Source organism: Camellia sinensis, chromosome 8, assembly GCF_055761805.1.
Source record: "Camellia sinensis isolate YWXY chromosome 8, ASM5576180v1, whole genome shotgun sequence".
NCBI lineage: Eukaryota > Viridiplantae > Streptophyta > Magnoliopsida > Ericales > Theaceae > Camellia > Camellia sinensis.
Window position 1 is genome coordinate 152,323,363 of NC_138968.1, and position 11,689 is coordinate 152,335,051.

Below are 11,689 nucleotides of genomic sequence, written 5' to 3' on the forward strand. Positions count from 1 at the left end.
TGTGTCAGAATGAGATATGTCAAGTATATACATAAGTACATTTATAAAGGCTATGATCGTACAACGATGGTGTCAGGAATGATAAATGAGATTCAACAATATCTCGATGCAAGGTATATTGGACGTCCAGAAGCTGTTTGGAGAATATTTAGTCATCCTTTGCATACAGAGATGCCAACAGTTGCACGATTGGCACTTCATTTACCTGGAATGCATCGTGTTGTTTTTAACCCAGAAGAGTCATTACAAACGATTCAATCTAGAGCTGGTCAACAAATGTTAACTCTTACTAGCTTCTTTGCATATTGTGCTGCCAGTGAAGATGAATGTCCATTCACTTATCAAGAATTTTCACAACATTTTGTTTGGCTCAAGTCAAAAAAGAAATGGAAATCAAGAGAAATGGGATATGCAATTGGTAGAATGTACTTTGCTAGCCTTAATTGTGGTGAAAGATTTTATCTACGTTTGTTACTAACCATTGTCAAAGGACCAAAGTCGTTTCAGTCTTTACGCATGATCGATAATGTTGTGCATGATACATTTAAATTAGCATGTGTTGTAAGGGGGCTTTTAGAAGATGATGAAGAATTGATACAATGCTTGAAAGAGGCTGCAGTTATAAAACTTGGATATCAATTGAGGAGATTGTTTAGTATTATTCTTACCTAGTGCTCTCCATTAAATCCATGCGCATTATGGAATCAATTTTTAATGCATATATGTGATGATTTTTCACATAAGATTTGTACATTGTTTGTTATTTCTAAACCAACTGAGGCTTAAATTGAAGATTATAGTCTCCATCTTTTGAATCAAATGCTTCATGAATCAGGCAAAAGTTTAATTGACTTCCCACCTGTAACGCCCTCAAAATTAACCCATTATATATCATTGACATGCATTATTTAAAGAAGACAATTTATTAATTCATTCATCAGAGTATTACTAAATAAAACATTACATGTAACATCGAATAAAATGCCCTAAAGGCTTACATCTTTCCAAGCCAACACTTGAATTCAAAAATATGAGTTCTAATCTCAATACAAGAACAGCCCTAGGCTTGAATGTTTACATGTATTAATAAATAAATAAAAAACTATTAACTAAAGGTAGTCTTCTTCAATCCAGAAGCCAAACCCTCCCAAGCTAAGTCCTTGGAGGTAGTTTATCACCTGAACCTGAAAATGATGTTCCCATAAAGGGTGAGCCACAGCCCAGTAGAAATATACTAAACCACATATAAGCAATGAATAAAGCAATAGCATTCAACAGATGGTTAACCAAAATAATCAATTACTTCATTTTACAGTCTCTTGACACTATTGCCAAAGATACGTTTTACTTTTCAATTTTATCAACATGGCTCAGAACCTGGCCAAACTTATAACAGTGAATCATATATATATCATATTCACATCCTTCCAATATCAACAAACAAATGAGACTCAAGCTCAAATCAAACACTTCATACTTCCAGATTGATACACATTTTAGTGCTGTATCAATAAAACACTTCTATATAAATAAGCACACATAAAAGTGATGCTAATGGAGTCCATCCCCTATCTCCTCCCAAACAAAATCCGATTTAGAGGTCCATCCCCTATCTTCCCCTAAACCGTGGAGTACATCCCCTATCTCCTCCCACACACAAAACAATGTATGCAAATGCAATGCTCAATCAATACACGTATTTTCTGTATCAATGCCATAGTCAAAATTAATGACTTAACCAATGTGATTAGTTTCAGTTATTCCTAATCCACATGCAATGTCTACAACAATCACGACTATCCTCCACCGATAGCCCAAAACAGTTATTTCTAAATTGAAAATAACTATGTCAACAATTCAATAGACAAATGATTCCAATTACCCAATTACGCTATTTAACCAATGAATTCCCCAATTCCATGAATTTAACCATCTTTTCCCAATTCCATGAATTACTTATGCAAATTAATTCAGTAATACAACTAGGGTTTTTCCCAAAATTTACCAAAGTATCCCCAACATATCAAATTACCAAAGCTTAGAACAAAACCTATAAAATGGAGTAGGAAATCCCTACCTTGAAGCGAAGAACTCGAATGGAGAAGATGACGAAAACCAAAGTGCTCCAAACCCAAGATTGTTCAGATTAAACGGAAGCCCTCGACCCACTCTATCTTTTTAACAAAGGGCTTAGGGTAGAAATACACTCTAAGTAGATCAAACCTAAGAGAGAAGGTGTGTAGGGAGAGGGAGAAGACGGTTCTAGGGTTTTAAAATAAAAAAGGAGATGAAAAATGATCCTGAAAGTCGGATCTCAGATTTTTATACCAGTCGCCCCGCTCGAGCGTGGAAACCCCCGCTCGAGCGCCACTCACAGACTCCCGCTCGAGCGGCCAAACTCCCGCTCGAGCGGCCAAACTCCCGCTCGAGCGGCAAATGCACTCTCCCAGAAGTTTTTGCAGACAGGTCCCCGCTCGAGCGCCCAACTCCCCGCTCGAGCGTCACTCACGACTTCCCGCTCGAGCGTCCAATCCCCCGCTCGAGCGGCCAACACTACACAGGACATACAGGATGGGTGTATTCCCCGCTCGAGCGTCCAAACCCCCGCTCGAGCGGACAAGCCAAAATCTGGGCAACTAGACTTGATTCCTAAGCTCAACCAACCTGCTCCAAATCTTCCCAACACAACCCAAGACTCAAAATAAGAGAATAATGAATGACAACAACAATTATACAATGACGGAATCTACGGAACCTAAGTCCGGATACAATAATCAAATGGGAAAAAACCGGGGTCGCTATACCACCCATGTCATTACCTACTGCAAATCGGAGTGTAGTAGTTGGTAATCGATTGATATTTGAACATCAACAACTGTAGAGTGAGGCACAACATGTAGATCCACAAATTACTATTGATTGTCTCAATAATGGACAACAGAATGCTTATAATACAATCACTTCTTCAGTTTTTCAAAATAAAGGAACTGTTTTCTTTTTGAATGGGGGTGCTAGAACAGAGAAAACATTTTTGTACAATACGATTGCATTAAAATGTCGTAGCCTTGGGCATATAGTTGTTACTGTGGCTTCGTCTGGAATTGCATTATTGTTATTGGTAGGAGGTCGCACTGCACATTCAACATTTTTCATCCCGTTAGATGTCTTGGAAAATTCACTTTGTGGGTTTAGCAAGGAATCATTACAAGCTGAGTTATTTAGAGAAACAAAACTCATAATTTGGGATGAAGTTCCTATGCAACATAGACATTGTGTTGAGGCGGTTGATCGTACATTGAGGGATATTTGTGATAGTGAAAAGCCATTTGGGGGTATTACTGTTGTTCTTGGTGGAGACTTTCGACAAATCTTACCAGTTATTCCCAAAGGAGTTCGTGAGCAAATTATGAATGCATCATTACGACACTCTGTTCTATGGAAGCATATATATATATATATATATATATATATATATATCTTGACTTTGGATTTGAATATGCGCTTGAATCATGAAGGCCATGAAAATGCTAATTTTGCAAATTTCTTGATGGAGGTAATACTACTTAAACCTGTATTATATAAATTATTTTAAATTAATAAATTGTGTTCACACTTACTTTTTTATTGATTTCACTTTTTTTTAGATTGGGATCAATCCTCAAGAAATCGTTAACCTTCCATCAACAATACACAAATGTCAAGATTTGAATGAATTACTCTCTACAGTTTATCTACAATTGAATATGATAGAGACGTCAACCCTAACATTTTTAACTGAACGCACAATTCTGTCTGTGCGTAACGATGATGTCAGTGACATTAATACTGCTGCGTTGAATATCTTTCTAGGGAGATTATATACTTATCTTGCAGCAGATAAAATGCCTGAAGATAATGAAATTGATCCTACCATTACAAATAGATATCCTAATGAATATTTAAATTCATTGGATCCTCCTGGGTTGCCAACTTTTAAGTTAGAGTTGAAAGTGGGTTGTCCTATAATATTGTTGAGAAACATTGCATCGAAAGATGGACTATGTAATGGTACGAGATTGATGGTTACCAGGTGCGGCACTCGCATAATTGAAGCTTAAATTTTAACTGGAGAAATATTTGGCAATTTGGCATTCATACCAAGGATATCCTTGACACCATCTTCTTCAGAAATTCCTTTCCAAATAGCAAGACATCAATTTCCAGCCCGATTAGTGTATGCCTTGACCATTAATAAATTCCAAGGACAATCTGTGAAATTTGTTGGGGTTGATTTGCGTATACCAGTGTTTAGCCATGGGCAATTATATGTGGCATTATCTAGATGTATATCCTTTGATCGTATAAGTATTCTCCTCTCTAAAAATAGTTTGGATTCTACTACAAATATTGTTTATCCTGAAGTATTGTTGTAGTATTCTATGCAGATTAAATGACGTTTTATTAGAAGGTAATCATGTAGATTTATTTCTGTTGATTATATAACTTTTTATAACATTTTAATTTAATAATAATTTGAAATTTGGACTTTTGTAGGATTGGACCGAAAAATCTATGGAGCCTAAAAGGAGAAATACGACTAGATTGCTTCAATGGGGATGTAATAAGATAATTTCAATCTCAAATTATTTTGACATGTATATTTCCAACAAATATACTAATCTATATTTTTTTTTATTTCCACAAATTACCGGATTGTTGTGCATATTCCTCATTGGGGATATATAAAAGTTGATACAAAGACTTTAGCAAAGTAATGAGGAGGAAGTTTGGGCAAACACATATTTGAAGACATGTTATTGACATATCTTTTGTAAAGCATACATATTTTTGGTGTATGACAATATAATTTTTGGTGTATGACATGTTAGTGACACATCTTTTTGTAAAGCATACATCTTTTGTAAAGCTTTAACCCACTTTTGGTAAAGTTTAACCTACTCTTTTGGTGTATGACAACATAACTTCAATTTCTGTTTTTTTTTTTTTTTTTGTTCAATATAAACTTTAAATCTTATATGTTTGTTTCTTAATTTGCATTAAGATTAAGGGGAGTTGTTATTTTATTTGAGTTTTGTAGAGCATGTAATACAAGCAAAATTGTTATAAGTTCTTTAAGAAGAAAATATTTCAATATATTTTTTCCATATCTTTATCTAAAAATGACACAAACTTTATAAATTTCAACATAATACGTATAAATTATAACTGCATTTTAATCTTAAAATTATTTACACCATGCTTTTAGGCACGGACATACGCTAGTTTATTAATAAATGAAAACTTGACGTATAACTTGTATTATTGTATTATTCTTCCAATAATGATTTATCCCATTAATTTGGGAACACTAATTGAGCACTAATGAGGTGGAAATTCAAAAAAAAAAAAAAAAAAACTTAAGGCCAAAATATCACATCAATGAATGGGGCCCACACCTTTAAAACTTCTTTAAAACTCATAATTTAGAGCTCCCAGACATTTTTCTTATTCTTCTCTTCTTACTCCTTTTCTTTTGGCTTTCCTTATTTCTTTCACCGACATCCAATGTTACGTTTGGCTTAGGTAAGAAAAAAGAAAAAGAAAATCATTTTATTCATTCCACAACGAAATGTTATGTGCGTTGTGTGTTAATTTTTCATTCTTTTAGGTAATATACTTTTAATGAAAAGTTTATATTAATATAAATTGATAATTTAAGGTGATAAAATATAATAATTTTTTTAATTAAAGAAGTAAAATAATATTGAGTTATAAACTTAGTAGGTAAAATGTGTAATTTGTTGCAAAATTTATGTGTAATGTACGGGCACGGAATATTCTTCCCGTATAATCCTGTTGATCAAGTCTGCGCTCCTCCGTACGTCGTCGTTTTACTCCCTGAAAACACAAACGTGAGCTAGGCGGCGGGTGTGTGCCGGATACCTCTCCGATGCCTAATTCAACAAAATAGACAAAGACAAAAAGCTCTGTGTATTCGAGAATCAAAGTTGTGTGTTACCTCTCCAAAGGTGATGTTGTAAGCTTTTATAGGTTCCGCGTGGCATAATCCTAGTAGGACTCTTACTCCTCCATGTAGAGTCCTTCTTGGATTTATACTCCTGAAAGATAATGCTTATCCTTCAACACCCCCCTCACTGCTTAAACCAAGTGAGATGGTTTTTCCATGGTCAGACTCCAATATGACCGAGGTAAGCATAGCTATGCTAAGCCGCAGATCAGAGCGGGATAACTCTACCTCGGTTCCTCCTGTACAAACCACAGCATGATTGGACTGAGCTAACAATTAGCATGGTTCCGACCGATCTAATACCACTGCCATGACCGGTATAACTTTTTAGTATGGTGACCGAGCTAACCGTAGCTCTTTTGGACCGGAATAACTTCAAGCCTCATCTGGACCGGAATAACTTCATGGCCATTTTACGTAGTCCTTCGTACTATGGTCTATAACGGCCCATTGCCCAGCTCGGCCCAATTTTCTTATGAATTACCCTCTCAATTGCCCCTTAATTTCATCTGCATAGCATGATTAGGATTATCTGTTTATCGGCCGAGCTAACAATTTTAGCCTGACGACCGAGCTAAATCCTTAAGCTTTTCCAGTTGAGCTAAAACTCTTCAGTTTTTCCAACCGAACTAAATCCACACCGGGCTGCACCTGTTCGGTCAAAACGTCTCTTCAATCACAGCAACTGAATCGCTTCTTATCCCAATGGACACGTGGCAGACTTTTATTGGCCCAGCACAGCTGTCACGCCGTTCTTCGTACCTCACAACTTTTAAACAGTTCCCGCCTCTGGTCCTTGTATCAAAACAAAACTCTTTGTTTTTTGAATCACTCACCACACTATTCATTTCCTCACCTCTCTCTCTCTCTCTCTCTCTCTCTCGTTCCTGAGCTTTTTCAACCCTGAACTTGTTGAGTTCATGTTCTTCACTGCCGTTGCTTCCATCTCTGATTTCTTCCTCTTGACCTGGTAAGTTTACTCAAATCTGCCTTGTTTTTGTTGTTTTCGCATTTGCTTTTACAATATATGTATTTTGTGTGTTTTTTCAAAACACATTCCTTTCTTTCGTGGAATAGAACCTCTGGCTTTTCACGAATAAATTGAAACACTGATTTTGATCCAAAATCACTGTATAACCGAGCTAAAAATTTGTTTGTAGTTGATGTCACTCTAGCCAGGCCATTCAACCGAACTAACACTTCACGTTATAATAATAGTTTCAACAAGTCAAACCACCTTTTGTTTAACTCAACCGAGCTAGCCAACCGCACTAAGTCTGCGTAATAGTGCATCTGTTAGTCTCAACCATGGCCGAGCTATAACTTGGGGCTAACGCAGCCTTCGTAGTTAAAACCGAACTAAGAGTGCTGCCCCTAGAGGTTCAACCAGGCTAACACTAACCTTTGCACAAAACCCTTGCTTAAAACCGGGCTAAGACACGTAGCATTTCACACAGCCGAGCTAAGATTTGATATATCTTGCCTTTATTTCTCTTTAGCACGGTCCAACGGTCTGTGCTTAACACCTTTGTTTTTTCACTTGGCAGACTTTAAGTTGCCCAAGCACTCCTTTGAGCGCTCAATCGAGCTACTCAGCCCACTTCTGTGACCGAGCTTAATCACAAGTATAATCTATTCATAACTTAAGAAAAAATGGGTAAATATAGGTTTTTAGTAGAAACACCTGGTGGCCTGGCCGAATTCCGAAGGGAGTATAACATTCCTGATGACGTCGATCTCACCTTAGCCGAACAAGATATCATACCTTGGGAAAACCCTAGTTTTGTTCCCTTCACCCTCCTTTCCATTGTAGAAACCGGCCTAAGATTCCCTATACAGCCCTTACTTTGTGAATTCCTTAGGCAAACTAGGATATGCCCAACTCAGCTTTCCACAAACTTATACCGTATAATAAATGGTATAGTCGAGCTAAACCGCCGAGTTGGCATTAACCTCGACTTAGTCGAACTCTTTCATCAATATTCAATAGGATCAAAAGAAGACGGCTGGGTCTATTATCTAAGAATACGCCGTCGTCGAGAGAAAATAATAACGGACACACCGGATAAAGACTTGAACGATGATGATTTCTTCTGGGTTTCTGGGAACTTCAAAGACCAAGAAGCCCAGATTCCTGGTGACCGAATAAACTGGAATAAAGGGACCACCGGTATAATTACCTCAGCTCTATTGCATGCCTCTTTTTATTTCGGTTTCCTATTCCTAAACCGAACTGACAGTTGTTTTGTTTATGCAGACTCAGCCCACCTCAAGTCACTGTACAGTTACCCTAACCTAAACACTCTTCGCGCTGCACTACGGTATCCTGAAAGAAGTTGGGCCAAGCTGCTCAATTTTGAACTGACATACAGATATAGCAGTCGACGAAAAGCCAGAGTAACAGACTTTTTGTTAGAGGCATCGCCTAAACCGGATCCAACCTTGCCACAAATTAACCTGGTCCGTACTACTGTTGAACAAGAGATGGCGAAGAGGAACAGAGTGAGGGCCCTCTTTACCGAAACACACCCAACCGAAGTACCACCAACCACCCAGACTCAAGAAACCGTGGTGGCTCTTCAATCTCAACAACCCTCCTCATCTCACCCCAGCAAGCGTGCCCGAACTACCCAAACCGAACAACGCCTTGTTGATGAAGTTGAAACCACTCTTCCATCGAGCCCTCAACCGGAGCGTTCTGACCGGGCTAGCTCCTTCAAGTGGGCTCCAAAAATGTCTTTCCAAAACCGCGCTATCCGTGATACTGACTCAGTGGTGGCTGATAAAGACCATATGCTAGCCTTTAATCTGGCTAAGAGTGTGTGTCTGCCCTCTGATATGGAGCATCACAATCAATTGACCGAGCTCAAGTGTAACAACCCCCATACTGTTTACTGATTAATGACCGATTGATTACCGATAATCACCGATTACTGTTAAACGGAACTGATAATGACTGATAACTGACTGATAATTGAACTGATTAAAAGTACTGAACTGACTGACTGAAATTGGAAACCGAATTGATTGAGTAGATGTTAGTTAAATTGCATTCTATCTGTTTGACTGTATGATTATCTGTTCATACTTATATGTTTAAACTGCTAATTGAAGGCCTTATCGGCGGCCGAATTAGAAATTGATCGGTGTTTTATGATCAACATAATTTATGTAATTTTATGGAATATTTACCTGAAAACTGATTAGGTATGATTAAATTAGATTAAAATAAGCTAATAAAAGAGTTGGACTTATTTACCATTTTGCCACATGAGTGGCCCACTACTTGAGTCATCTTTGATTCTCATTACACTCACATAACACATTTCATCAGCCCTTGTGTTGCCTCTAACTGACCATGAGAGGAGAGTTAGAGAGAGAGAGAATTGTTCTTGTTGATTTGGCTTGAATTGCTTGGAATTGAAGTGTAGATTGCTATATTGAACCTCTAGACTTGCATTCGAGGAACCTAGGTATGAATTTCATCTTTTGATTTTGTCTTTAAGTTGATTCATGCATGGTTCATGTTAATTTGTAGAGCTAAGTCATGATTTGGTTCATTAATGGTGGATTGAAGCTCATCTCTTGCATGCATGTTAGTATTGTTGCATTTTGAGGTTGATTACATGGACATTAGTACATGCATGCTCATATTGTTGTTATAGACCATGTTTTCATCTGGTTTTGAAAAGAAATGAGCTCATTTGAGCAAGCTTTGGAGCTTTAATTTGGTTTAAAACTCATGCATGTCATGTTTGAAGATTGTTCTTGAAAATGATTTGAAATTGGGTTTGAATTAAACACCCTTGGGCTTTGATTTCTCAAATTGAGCTTTGAGCCACGTTATTTTATGCGTTTATAAATGTTTTCCAGAAAATGAGCCCAAGAGGATCGGCTTTGACGCATTTAAACTTGAGTTTGAGCTTGGAGGTGCAATCTGGGTTTTCCAGATTTCGCACTTCCGCTCGAGCGGGGAAAGTTACGCTCGAGCGTGGAATCCGAGCAACCAGCATCTCTCTGCACTGTTTTGCAGTCCGCTCGAGCGGAGGATTGGGCGCTCGAGCGGAGTCATGTCTCAAGCTCGAGCGGGCGTTGAGCGGAGATTTCACCCATCCAGTACTTTTACAGTACGCTCGAGCGGAAAAGTTTACGCTCGAACGTGTACCTTTGTTGCATGTCCGCTCGAGCGGGTAAACATGCGCTCGAGCGGGACTCTGTTTTTCTGAAAATGCTTTTAAATGTGCATCTTTGCATCCTCATCCCGTTCTAGGCATTCTTAGGCCTAGTTTAAGGCATTTAGATGGGGATATCGTTGTAGAACACACCAAGGCAAATTAGGGATTAAGTTATGATACTTCCCAACTGTGTAGCTTAGTGTGTGTTCAACCTGTGAACTGTGTAGGGTTGGCAACTGGGGAACACGCTCTAGCATACTGTAGCCCAGAACTCTGTGAGTAACAATTGTGTAAAGATATGTTCAACTGATATCTTTTGAATACTGAACTGAACTGTTTACTGAACTGGTATTATTGAATGAATGTATGTCCTTTATTTCTGAACTGTACTGTGGCATCCTTAGTACCTACTGTTTACTGTTACTGTTACTGTTACAGAGATCTCTGTCGGTTCCCTCATGGAACCACTACTGTTTACTGACTGATGGCCATCATTACTGTTCGGTCTTTTAAGACCTACTGTTACTGTTATACTAATGGATGTACCACATATGACTGTTTGTTGTACTGAACAACTGAAATACTGATTGAATTGAACTGTTTTCATTACTGTAAGGATATTCATTCTAAACCCCTTTACGTTTTATGTTATTCACTGGGCTTTAGCTCACTGTTTATATATATATGTAGGTGCTCAGCCACCAGATCGGAGCTAGGAGCGTGGGTTAGACTCCAGTTTTGTCAAGCCAGCCTTTGTGCCTCACTGCGAGGTTCCGAGTTGCCATGCTATGGCTTTGGGGTGTTTTGTTTGTTTCCCCCGTCTGTCTCCATACTGTTTGGATCACTGTATAGACTGTCAGTTACTAACTGTACTGTTATCAAGGGATTAGGTCCCTGTACTGTGTGACTGTAAATTTTGTATAGACTGTACTGTTTGTATATGTATGAATGCATGAAAAATCTTTTTGGCATACAGACTGTCACAGCTCATTGGACATTGTTTAATTACTGTACTGGCTTCCGCCAGGCCCTGTACTCTGTTCTACTGTATTACTGTTCTGCAGGCCTTCGGTAATCTCGGATTACTGGCCGGTTACGGTACTAAACCCATAGGGCCGGGTTTGGGTCGTGACATCAAGGCCATTCGGTCTACAACGAAATCAATGATCCTAGTAAGCAGCCCCTCTGATCTCTCTAATTTTTCCAACTTTTTGCTCGGTTTTGTCATTAGTTTCTTTCCATTCTTCTTCAGGCCATGCAAAAGAGTCAAATTGTCCACAAGCGTGTGTTGGAGCTCCAAAAAATAGCAAAGCAAGCCATGGCTGAAGTAACTGAAAAAACTGCCGAGCTAGAAGAGGCTAGGAAGCAGCTAGCCGAGCTAAAATCCGAGAACGGTCGTCTGGCCAGTCTTGTTAGCTCGGCTGAAGCAGAAAAGAAAAAAGTTGCAGCCGTGATCAAGGACAAATATTTGCGCGAACTTGCTAAACTAGAAGAAAAGAAGAAAGCC